Genomic DNA, 13,102 nt, shown 5'->3' with positions numbered 1-13,102 from the left:
GGGTGGGTGGTGAAATGAATGAAAGGAAGGCAATGATTGATTATGTGTGTGTTGATGAAAGGATGCAAAGATGTGTAATAGATGCAAGAGCTTATCGAGGTTGGGGGAGTGGACTTTCTGACCACTACTTGGTGGTGGCCAGAATCAAGATCCAAATAAGATGGAGAAATAGAAGAAGGGAAGGACAGGAAGGAGTATTTGCAAGGAGAGTGGAAAGGTTACAAGAGGATGAGAAAAAGGCAGAATATAAGAGAAGTGGAGGAACGATTGGGCAAATATGAATTGGAGCAGATGGGGGACGTGGAAGGTGTGCGCAGGATATTCACAGAAGAAATATGTGCAGCATGTGATGTGGTGTGTGGGATGAAGAGAAGATGGAGGGGGGGTGCAAGGAACAGCATGGTGAAATGAAGAGGTGAGACAGGCTGTGGCACAAAAGAAGAAAGCGTACAATGAATGGATGAGAAATAGGGGCGTGGAAGAAGTTGAGAGGCGGAAGAGAGAGTTATATGTAGAAAGAAAGAGAGAGGTGAAAAGATTAGTAAGAGAGAGTAAGAAGAGAGTGGATGAGGAATTGGAAGGAATTTGAGTGTAAAGTGGAGGGAATGTAAGAAAATGTTCTGGAAAGAGGAAAAGAGAGTCAAACAGGGTGGAAGTGACGTTAGCAGGTGAGTGAAAGATAAAAATGGTAGATGACTAGTGAAGAAGGGAGAAAAAGTGAGCAGATGGAGAGAACACTTTAAGGAATTGTTGAACATACAGGATGGAGGTAATGCGAGTATAAGTGGCTGGGGAATGGCAGGGAGAAGGAGGGAGGTGAGAAGACAGGAAGAAATCAGTAGGATAGAAGTTGTGGAAGCAATGAAGATAGTTAAACTGGGGAAAGCCCCAGGAATTGATGGAGTGTGTGGTGAAATGCTGAAGCATGGGGGAGAGATAGTAGTAGAATGGATGTGGAAGATGTGCAGATTGGCCTGGGAGGAAGGTAGAGTCCCGAAGGATTGGAAGTCAGATATAATTATTCCCTTGTACAAAGGAAAAGGGGGAAAAAGAAGTGTGTGGTAATCATAGGGGCATTTGTCTTCTTAGTATAATAGGAAAAGTGTATGGTAGGATACTTATTGACAGAGTTAGAGAAAGAACAGAGGAATTAGCTGGAGAAGAACAGGGAGGCTATAGGAAGGGAAGAGGTTGTGTAGATCAGATATTCATTCTTAGATCTTTAGTGGAAAAGTTTCTAGAGAAGGGAAAGATGTTGTACATGGCCTTCATGGATCTGGAGAAAGTATATGACAGGGTCGATAGACAAGGACTGTGGAAAGTATTAAGAATATATGGAGTAGATGGGAAGTTCTTGAATGCTGTGAAGAGTATGTATGATGATGCTAAGGCTGCAGTGTGTGTGGATGGTGAACTGAGTGAATTTTTCTCTTTGAAGGTTGGATTGAAACAGTGATGTGTCATGTCTCCATGGTTGTTCAATCTGTACATGGATGGGGTAATAAAAGAGGTACAAGGTAGGGTAGTGGATGTTGGAGTGGCCCTGGTGAGAGAGGGTAGTGTTTGGAAACTCCCTGTACTGTTGTTTGCAGATGATACTGTGTTGTTGAGTGAAGACATATGGGAGCTGCAAGGCTTGGTGGATGAGTTTGGGAGAGTGTGTAAGAAACGGAATCTAAAGGTGAATATAGGGAAGAGTAAAGTGATGGTCTTTGAGAGAGGTGAAGTCAGTGAATGTACAGCTAGGTTGGATGGTGAAGAATTGGAAAATGTGAGTACATTTAAGTACCTGTGTAGTGTGATGAGTAAGGATGGAGGTTTGGAGGGTGAAGTGCTTGAAAGGGTACAGCAGAGAAGAAAGGTTGCTGGTTCCTTGAAAGCAGTGATAAAAAACAGGGAAGTGAGCATGGAAGTGAAAAAAGTTACTACATGACAGTATTGTGATACCAACTCTAACGTATGGAAGTGAAGCTTGGACGTTGTTGGAAGGACACAAGTCAAGAGTGAGAGCAGTGGAAATGAGTTATCTAAGAGGAGCCTGTGGAGTCACATGGTGAGACAGGCTAACAAATGAGGTTATAAAGGAGCGTTGTGGTGTGGATGTGGATGTGATGGGAAGCATTAGGAGGAATACACTGAGGTGGTTTGGCCATGTGAATAGGATGGAGGGTGAAAGATTGACTTAGAGAGTGTATGTGAGTGAGGTGGAGGGAGGGAGAGGGAGGGGGAGGCTGAGGATGAGATGAAGGGATGGAGTGGAGAGGTATATGAGAGAGGGGCAGTGATATGATGGCGGGGGACAGGGCGACGTGGAGGCGATTTGTTTGTGGCCACCCCGAACGGGTTGAGGCGTCTGGCAGTAGACAGATAGATAGAGATAGACAAACTCGTGTTGCTCTCATTTACATGTTTTGCCGCTCAGGTATTGAAGATGCCGCTGCAATGCAAGAGTTAATAATTCCAGTCCTGATATTGTCTTCTCCAACATATTTCCGCGTACTTTTGCCTACATAATTTACAGCAGTGACGTCCGTTGTTACGCTGCCATGATATTTTTACTGTCATCAACTGGTTACATAACATCTAAACACACATTTCGTTTTTTTTTTTTTCTTTTAATGTTGGTGCTCCATTTATCTTGTAACCTCATTTTACACGACATCCATTTACATCACCTCACCTCATCTCATCTTATCAACATTACATCACACTATTTACCTTGCCATTCCTTTACTTCCATACACCACCTTTTCTCCACTTCTTCCTTCCTTAATACCACTTTTCCTCCACCTCTTCTCTCCCCCACACCACCTCTCAACCTCTCCTCACACCACCTTCTACCCCAATCCACCCTCGCCTCACAACACCATACCACCAGCTGGCTAAGAGGGTGCTTCAGAGTCTAGTGTCGTACAAATAGTGCTTGCGTGGTTATGGGTTTTATGTGTTTTTCTTGACATCTTTACGTACTTTCTGTTCTAACTACCTACACCTGCCAATAACGACACACACCTGTCCATACATGTACACACACCTGTCTACACCTGCCCCATTTACACACAGTTATCAACACCTGTCCATACATCTACCTACACCGGTCCACACTTACCCACACACTCATACACACATATCCATACACTTATTCACACCTACCTACACACCTGTCCACACTTACCCACACACCTGTCCACACCTACCCACACCTGTTCAAACACACCCACATTATAAGCACACACATTTTCCCACACATAGACACACACTTGTTCACACCTACCAAAACCAATCCACACACCTGCTAACACCTGTCCATACACCCACACACCTGTCCACACCTACCCACACACCTATTCACACACCCACACACATATAAACACACACACTTGTCCACACCTACCTACACCTACCAAAACCTATCCACACACCTGCTCACACCTGTTCACACATTTACAAACGCAATCTATCCACACATCTGCGTTGCACTGAGGATAATCTTTTCAAACTGCAGGTGGTTATCAGCCTTCATTTACCCCATCATTTCTCTGGTGCTGTACTAACTTTAATACAATCGTCTGGTAACAGTAAAGGAGGGACTAAAAGGAGCGTATTTGACCTGAAGAGAGAGAGAAAAAAAAAGAGGTAATCGTTTAAGAGTGGTTCACTCCTTCCCTTACTGAGATTTTCTGTTTTATTCCAAATCTCCAGACGATTGTATACAGCTTAGGGGAGACTTTCTTCCTTTTTGAACACTATTTTGAATATCACTATTTTGAACACCATTTTGAACACTTTTTTGGACACTATTTTGAACACTATTTTGAACACTATTTTGAACACTGTTTTGAACACGTATATTGAACACTATATTGAACATTATTTTGAAAGTATTGTGAGCACTATTTTCAACACAGTATTTTGAACGCACTTTGAACACTATTTTGAACTATTTTGAACTGTGTATTTTGAACACTTGTTTTGAACACTATTTTGAACACCTTATTTTGAGCACTTTTTTTGAACACCATTGTGAACACTGCATCCATCACCTGTAGTATTTTCACAAGTTGAATAAAATCGTCTGGTGGTAGAAAGAGTAATACAAAAACTGGCCCCGTATTGAAGGGGCAAAAATACATCATCCTATTGAAAGAGCTAATTAATGCACCTATCTATCTATCTGTCTATCTGTCTACCTAGCTATCTATCTATCTGTCTATCTGTGTCTGTCTGTCCGTATCTGTCTGTCCATACCAATCTACCTATCTGTTTGTGTCTATCTGTCTGTCTGTCCGTCTGTGTCTGTCTTTCTGTCCTCCTGTGTATTAATGTCTCTATATGTCTATCTGTCTTTGTCTATCTGTACATCTATCTATCTAACTACCTATCAGCCTAACTATCTATCCATCTATCTATCTAATTATCCATCAGCTCATCCACCTCAAAAACCATAATGACAAACCAACACCATCAATAGACCTTAACAGTTATGTCTAAGTGTGTTTGTCGGAGTAATAACGAGTTCCTTTCAGGCGTCATTAACAAAATAATTTCAGCTGGACAGGTGATTAGCAGGTGATTAGCAGGTAATGAAGTGGCCTCGGGCCGTTACCAGCCAGTCAGTGTTTTGTGTTTGTAAATATTTAAACACTGGGATCCTCTCAGACTTCAGGGAATGCTATGTTTATATGTTTTACTAGGATATACATACATACACATACTTATATATATCGTCATCATCATCATCATCCAAGTCTGTGTTGTGTGTTTGTAAATATTTTAACACCGGTGTCCTATTAGATTTCATGAGATGTTTTGTTTATTTTTTGCGGCAGAAAATTCACACACACACACACACACACACACACACACACACACACACACACACACACACACACACACACACACACACACACACACACACACACACACACACACACACACACACGGTTCATAATCACGGTAATCTGATCCCTTTTCCCACCTAAAGATGAGGTAAGGTAGGATCTAGAAACAAAGAATGATTCTGTGTGTGTGTGTGTGTGTGTGTGTGTGTGTGTGTGTGTGTGTGTGTGTGTGTGTGTTCGTTTTATTACCTCTAATTTGTGTGAAATCCCATCCATGTGTTGGAGGTACATATTAACAGGTGATGAGAACAGGTGTATTTGTATGTGCTGTTTTTCCCCAGGTAAAATTTCAGACACGTGTGGTTATTCCTTCTTGGTCCATGGAATTAATGCAAAGAGAGAGAGAGAGAGAGAGAGAGAGAGAGAGAGAGAGAGAGAGAGAGAGAGAGAGAGAAAGAGAGAGAGAGAGAGTGTGTGTGTTTGTGAATGTATGGTTAATCAGGGGGAAAAGAAAAAATTAGGGTTTTCTTTATTCTTTGCACTTGTATTAACTACTTCATTTTTGCATCCCTCTCTCCCCAGTGTATTAGACAGAGATATGGAATAATGAAGTTGAATAGGAATCACATATAAAGAGAGAGCTTCGTGTGATAAGAGAACAGACGAAAGCATGAGATATAAAAAATAATGTGGGCAGGTCACGTCCTTTGTAGAAGAGATAACAAATGGACAACCAAGGTACCTATGTGACAGCCCAGAAATGGAGTGGAAGGAAGAGGCAGAAAACAAGGTGAAGAGACAGTGAGAGGATGAGACAGAGAACAAGCTGGAGAGACAGTGAGATGAAGAGACAGTGAAAGAAAGAGACAGAGACCAAGATGGAGAGACAGTGAGAGGAAGAGAGAGAGAGCAATATGGAGAGGCAAAGTTTGGAGATGTGCTGGGACTGGTTGGAACAGGTTATGGGCCAATAGACCTAAATGGACACAGAGGGGAGAGACCTTCACCTTGCAGTGAATTGTCACAAGCTAATGATGATGGTGATGATGGTTTGAGTGGCAATGACGATGATGATGATAATGATGATGATGATGATGATGATCTGGCTGAAAATGATGATGATAATGATGATGATGACGATTGTTTGAATGATGGTGATGACGATGATGATTGTCTGAATGATGATAATGATCATGATGACGATTGTCTGAATGATGAGAATGATGATGGTCTAGCTGATAACGATGATGATGATGATGATGATGATGATGATGATGATGATTCCTTTATGTCCGAGGCGACATATTTCCTCAAACTTTCGTCTAGTGTCAAAACTGGTTGCCTCGTTTTCTACACCCTTGTCCGCTGTACCCAATTGTGTGGCTGTATTGTTCCTGTCGACCCCCTGCAGGTGTGGCCCATTAGTCCTCCTCCACACCTCGTCTCTTTTGCTCTCCCCTCCCCTCGTGATGGAAAAAGTTCAGAAAGGTTTAAAAAGATGTAAGCTTATCTAGAAAAGTTCAAAGAGGTTCAGAATGGTTCAAGGAGGTTGTAAATAGTATAAATGAATAAGTAAATAAATAAATAAATAAATAAATAAATAACAAATTGAAATTCCGCAAGGTTCAAAGAGGCTAGAAATAATAAAGAGCAGTCGAGAAGGTTAGAAAAATCCAGGGAGGAAAAGAAAAAGCTGAAAACGGGGCTTAACAAAAGGATTCAATAAAATTTTAATAAGGTTCAAGAGGGAAGGGATCGCAAGCATAAGAAGAAAAAAAAATGTATTCCAGTTGGTTATGTGTCGCACACTGTGATAACGTCTTCAACTTTTCAGCGGAATGTGTGTGCAGTACAGGAAAGAGGGATGAAGGCAGGCTTGATGTTGGGGACACCACAGAATGCATTTTCTCCTTGCATCATGGTATCATCAGGTAAGTTCCTGGTAGAAGCCAGACACACACACACACACACACACACAAAAGAGGGGGAGTGCAAAAAAAAAATAGAGGGGTGGGTGGGGAGTTATGCTTGGAGGAAGGAGCATTTCTAAACAATAAGGTCGAAGAAACATTGAACACCAAATTATAGTTATTTATAGTTTTATGCGTACCACATAACTGTGATAGACAGCAACCATTGACTTAGGTAATACCACCATGGGGGTGAAATGTGGCCACAACTTAATATACAGACACATCATCACCCTTATGCAGGTACTCAGCCCCAGGTACCTAGAGTTAAAATCCAAGTTGAAACTCACACTTTTACAGCTCTTATTATAGTTCTGAAACTTCCTTTTTTCAGCAGCTAGTGGAAAATGCTAACAAGATTTTGGATTTTTGGTCGGCGTCCATCTCATATAAACCATCTCTCTTTCTTTGCACAGATCAATATACGACATTCATAATATTTAATCCGTTTTACATGCTCTGCTAGAAAAATGTACTGATCTTAATATAGCTCATTTATTCTTATTTGATAAAAAAAGGAACCCCATGCCAGGCGTAGTGAGACTGGAGGGTAAATTGGCTAGTAGCCTAAGCAAGAAGACTCATTCCTACCCTATACCTACAGTAAGGCTCACTGAATCTCACAACCACGATTTAGTGTCTGAGTTGTGGAAGCAGCCCAGTTCCGTCAAATGAAAACAATCTGACTATAGTGTTAAAAAGAAATAAAGGAAAAAATAAAGATCGTCCTACGGTGAAGACAGAGCATACTTTCAGACAATGGTGTTCTAGTAAATATAATCCCTTTAGAGCGAGGATATTATTTTTATATATTTACTTATTTATTTATCTATTTGTTTATCTTTACATTTACTTTATTTTATTATTTTATTTTTTTGCTTTTACCAGTGAGTTTATTTCAGCTCACAGGTTACTCTTCTGAGATATAGCCTAAAACAACGTCTCCATTGCGAGATGTTCTCTGACATGAATTAAATCTCTCTCTCTCTCTCTCTCTCTCTCTCTCTCTCTGGAGGTGGCAATCATCCTCTATCATCCTGTACAGTACATGTTTCTCCCATCAGTAGCGTCGGAGTTGGGTGCTAAATACTCACACCCGACATTTAAGGGTGACCAGCCTCGCACATCCCTGAGTAGCATTTTGTGAGCAATAAACTCCAACCACTCCTCAGACATACACCCTTCTTGGCTGAATTCGGTTGGCGCACCTTAACCCACTCATCCACCAGGCGTCATGAGGTAGCAAGATTATACCAAAATTATGCATTATTTAGGTGAGGACGCTAATAAAAGGAGAGAGAGAGAGAGAGAGAGAGAGAGAGAGAGAGAGAGAGAGAGAGACTACCTTATGAGTCTAAGGTCGTGCAAACTGGGTCATTCTGAGATTCATTTTAGATATACAAACTCCTAGAGGCTGGCGAAGAGTCTTGGCAAACTTTTCTCTCTATATTTTAGGTTTATTAGACCATCTTGCATTTGTAAAGAAAGAAAAGAGAAGGAAAGAAAAAGAAAAACAACAATGTTTCACGTAATGCTTTTGTACGTTTTGTGAGTACAGTACATTCTCTTTCTCTTTCTGTGTGTGTGTGTGTGTGTGTGTGTGTGTGTGTGTGTGTGTGTGTGTGTGTGTTGTGTGTGTGTGTGTGTGTGTGTGTGTAAAGCTTGCTGCCGTTTCTAAAGTCATTAAACCCACGAACGAAGAGGAAGAAGTAGTAATGAAGAAGAGAAGCAATAAACCGTCTCACCGAAGAGCCGACAACACAAAGCTGTACGCCTTTTGATCCTGTGTCCCTGTAAGTAAGGCCAAGCTATATAAAAGGGACATAAGAAAGGTGAGGGGAATAACACACACACATACACACACACACACACACACACACACACACACACACACACACACACACACACACACACACACACACACACACACACACACACACACACACACACACACACACACACACACACACACTGAGCTTGGGAGCCTCCTACGGCCACGAGAATAAGGTCCACAAAGGCAGCTTGACTCTGAAGTAAATGAATCGGTGTTGGGAGGAGGCCAGAGTCGGTGAAAAGAAAGGGGAGGGAGGGGATGAAGGGGTGAGGGAGGTGAGGGAGGGGGTGAGGGAGGTGAGGGAGGGGGTGAGGGAGGTGAGGGAAGGATGAAGGGGTGAGGGAGAGGAAGGGGGGTGAGAGGGTGAGGGAGAGGAAGGGGGGGTGAGAAGGTGAGGGAGGGGAGGGGGAAAGGTGAGGGGCGAAGGGAGGAGGGGGAGTGAGAGGGTGATGGAGAGGAGGAGAGAGGGAAGGAGTTGTTCAGAGGAGGGGGTTGTCATGGAGGGGGGGGAGGAACGAATGAAGGGATGAGGAAGAGGGGGAAGAGTAATAGCTGTAAAGGGGGAGGGAGAGGAGGGTGAGGGATGAAGGGGAAAAGGGGGTGAGGAAGAGAAGGTAATGTTAGAAGGAAAGGGGTTATGATGGTGGGGGAAGGGTTGGAGAATTAAGGGGTTGTGAGTGAGGGGAAGTGTGGTAGAGGGGGAGGGAATGAAAAGGTAGAGGGAAGAGGAAAGGGGGAGAGGGGTGTGAGGAGGTTGAGGGTGGGGGAAAGAATGATGGGGGTGGGAGGGGCTGATGAAGGGGGGGAGCTGGGGAAGGGGGAGAGGGTTGGAGAATGAGGGAGTTGTAGAAAATGGGAAGAATGATGAAGGAGGAGGAGGAGGAGGGAAGAAGGATGCAGCAGGAGGGAAGAAGGATGCAGCAGGAGGGAAGAAGGATGAAGGAGGGGAAAGTGTAGGTAGAAAGAGAGGGTTGTCATGGAAGGGATGGGGGGGGGGGATGGAGACTGAGGGTGTGGTGGGTGAGAGAAAGAAGGATGGAGGAGGAAGCATAGGTTGCTGGGAGGCAGGGAGGGAAGAGTGTTGGGGAATGAGGCAAGGAGAGAAGATTGTTGGGAGGGAGGGAGAGAAGATTGATGGGAGAGAGGGAGAGAAAACTGCTGGGAGGGAAGAAAGGAGAGAAGACCTTTGGGAGGGAGGGAAGAAAGGAGAGAAGACCTTTGGGAGGGAGGGAAGAAAGGAGAGAAGACCTTTGGGAGGGAGGGTTGGAGAGAGAAAGGATTGTGGGAGGGAGGGAGGGAAGAAGAGAAGACTGTAGGGAGGGAGGGAGAGAAGATTGTTGGCAGAGAGAGAGAGAAGATTGTGGGAGGGAGGGAGGGAGAGAAATTGTTGGGAGGGGGAAGGGAGAAGGAGTTGTAGTAAAGGATGAGAGGGAAGGGAAGTGGTGGGTGAGGGAGGGTGGTTGCAGTGAGATGAAGAGGGAGGGAAGGAGGGGAAGGAGTTTTGGGGGAGGTAGAAGGGGGTTGAAGGGGAAGGGTTGAGGGGGTGAGAAGGGGAGGGGAGCTATGAGGAGGGGGGGGGATCGCAGGAGCTCGCCTCATCAATATCGCAACTAATGGAGTGTGAGGTGTAGGAGGCTCCTTGACACATCTTCCTTGCCAAGTACTTTATGGGATATGGGATTTAGGAGGCTCCCTGATACCTCGACCAATGTACTTCTTCGTAACGTCAGTTTTAGGCTACAGTTAAAGGCCTGTGGTTTAAGAGGCTCCCTGGCACCTTCTTTACCAGTCTACTTCTGTTCGACAATAGTATTACAAAAACTCAGGGCCTGCAGTGCTAGGAGACTCACTATACTCCTGTCACCTAAAATTGGCCCAGAATTTCGTCGCTTTGAAGCTTATTTTATGGAACTCAGTTGCAGAAAGAGACAATATTACGGCTCTACATCTTTTCCATAGCACTTCCTCCTGACTAGCATAATATTCTAGTGTTAATTTATGGCTACAACTCAACATTCAAGATGGAGAGATGGCAATTTTAGGGGAAGTTAGAGGGAAAGGAGTATAATATCTTTTCCTGAGCAATTTATTTCCCTTATTACACCTACCTGTCATTTTCCGTGTTATATATAAATCCTCCTATATCGCCATACTCTGCGTGAACGTACAGTCGTGGTCATAAATAATCACCTATCCTCTGGTACCCTGTACCCCAGGCTGGCTCCTTTATGCGTGGCAAGTCTCAGTAGAGTAAGAGGGGCTGAGAGGGAGGGGCCAGAGAGAGAAGGAAAGGTGGGTTGGGGGACGAGTGATGGTGTGGGGGTGTAGTGAGGAAGAGGAGGGGGAATGAAATGCGAAGTGGTAGTCACATTATTTGTCTATTATTATCTTTCATTCAGGGCATGATATAAAGGAGTTAATATTCGGTAGATAATGCTGCATTACACCTTGTATAGCGGCGTCAGATAACAAGCTTTTGAGTGGCGATATCAAGGGCTGGCTCGTGAGAGAAATATACTGACGTGACAGATCAAGCATTGGTGCGGAGCCAGATATTAGTGTTTTTCCGTCTATTTTGACTTCGGGCGCAGAATGGAATCTTGTTGGCTTAGATTTCCGTAATGTTTGTAAAAGAAACGTCCTCTACCCTTACATGTAATTAATTTCTGGAACTAAATAGCATATGCAACCTTTGATATGGCTGTGCCCACAGTAAATATGATCATCTTCTCGGTATACACTCCCTCTATACAGTCAATATCATGTCTGCTATTTTATGGCATCTCTATATGAAAAGGCCGTTGAAAATAATTGTGCATAAAAGGTAAATTAATTTGATGTCTGTGCACATGGGTCTCTATAATAACTATATCTCTCTTAAAATCTTAGAAGGAAAATGAAACAAAATCATACCAAAACTACCCAAATATACCTGTGTCAATGTTTACTGACATTAGTTAAGCCAAAGCAACCAGGCAAGCCTTTGTAATTAGTCCAGTGGCGTCCTGCCTCACCTCTTGCTGTTTTCGCGGCACCAAGGAAACAGGTTTGTTAATGGTTTGCTGGTTTCGTCTGAACAGCTCCCACTCGTCCTTGGTGTGCTGGAGGAGGCGGGCCCGCGTCCTCCCCTCCTCTGGTTCCCACGCAGTGACAATTGGGGCCCACAGTCTCGATGGCTCAGCACAAATGTTGATCTATCACGTTAGTATATTTCTCTCAGCCTGTCCTTGACATCACCTCCTATCGAAAGCTTGTGATTTGACGCCGCTATACCAGGTGTAATGCAACGTTATCTACCGAATATTAACTCGTTTACATCATGCCCTGAATGACAGAAAATAGACAAACAATGTGACCACCACATCACATTTCATTCTCCCTTCCTTACTTCCAATCCCTCCCCTCCCTCATCCCACCCCCGAACCATCACTCGTCCCCCCAACCACCTTCCCTTCTCTCCCAGGCCCCTCCCTCTCAGTCCCTCTTATTTCAGTGTGACTTGTCGCGCATAAATGAGCTAACCTGAGGCAACGGGTAGCGGAGGATAGATGATATTTATGACCACGACTGTACATAAGGATATTAACCAGCCATATCCAATAATAAATCGCTAAGGATGAGGTGCTAGGGAGACTCCTTACCTGTCGAGAAAATGGGTCCTTCAATCCGAAAATGTATTTTATCTTGTATATCTTTTCTTCTGGTGCTTTTATTTAACTTAAGAAGGATCTGTAGTATTAAAGGAGCTTATTAAGACTACTGTATACACTTTTTCACCTCCAGGTATAAATATTTCTGAAGACCTAAATGGCACTTTCTGTAGAAAGAAACCACTACTATCACTACTACTACAATTACTACTACTACTACTAAAACACTACTACTACTACTGCTACAACTACTACTGCTACCACTACTACTAATAATAATGATAATGATAATAATAATAAAAATAATAATAATAATAATAATAATAATAATAATAATAATAATACCAATAATACTACAAGTATTAACAACAACAATAAATAATAATAATAATAATAATAATAATAACAATAACAGCAACAACAATAATAATAATAATCATCATCATCATAATAATAAAAATAATAATAATAATAATAATAATAATAATAATAATAATAATAATAATGAGGATAACAATAATGATACTGCTACTACTACTACTATTACTACTACTACTAGTAAAAATAATAATAGCAATAATAGTAATAATAATAACAATAACAATAATAATAATGATAATAATAATAATGATAATAATAATAATAATAATAATAATCCATCCATCCATCATCCAGTCCTATGTCGCCCCATGAGGAGCGTAGGAACCCGGGGCTAGGCAAGTTTGTCCTGACATTTAGGATGAGAGTGACCAGCCTCACTCATCCCTGAGTGGCATTACGTGAGCAATAAACTCCAACCAACCCTTG

The sequence above is a fragment of the Coenobita brevimanus genome, chromosome 116, assembly GCF_032717465.1.
Source record: "Coenobita brevimanus isolate Jiangsu-jjx chromosome 116, ASM3271746v2, whole genome shotgun sequence".
NCBI lineage: Eukaryota > Metazoa > Arthropoda > Malacostraca > Decapoda > Coenobitidae > Coenobita > Coenobita brevimanus.
This window is presented reverse-complemented; position numbering follows the sequence as displayed.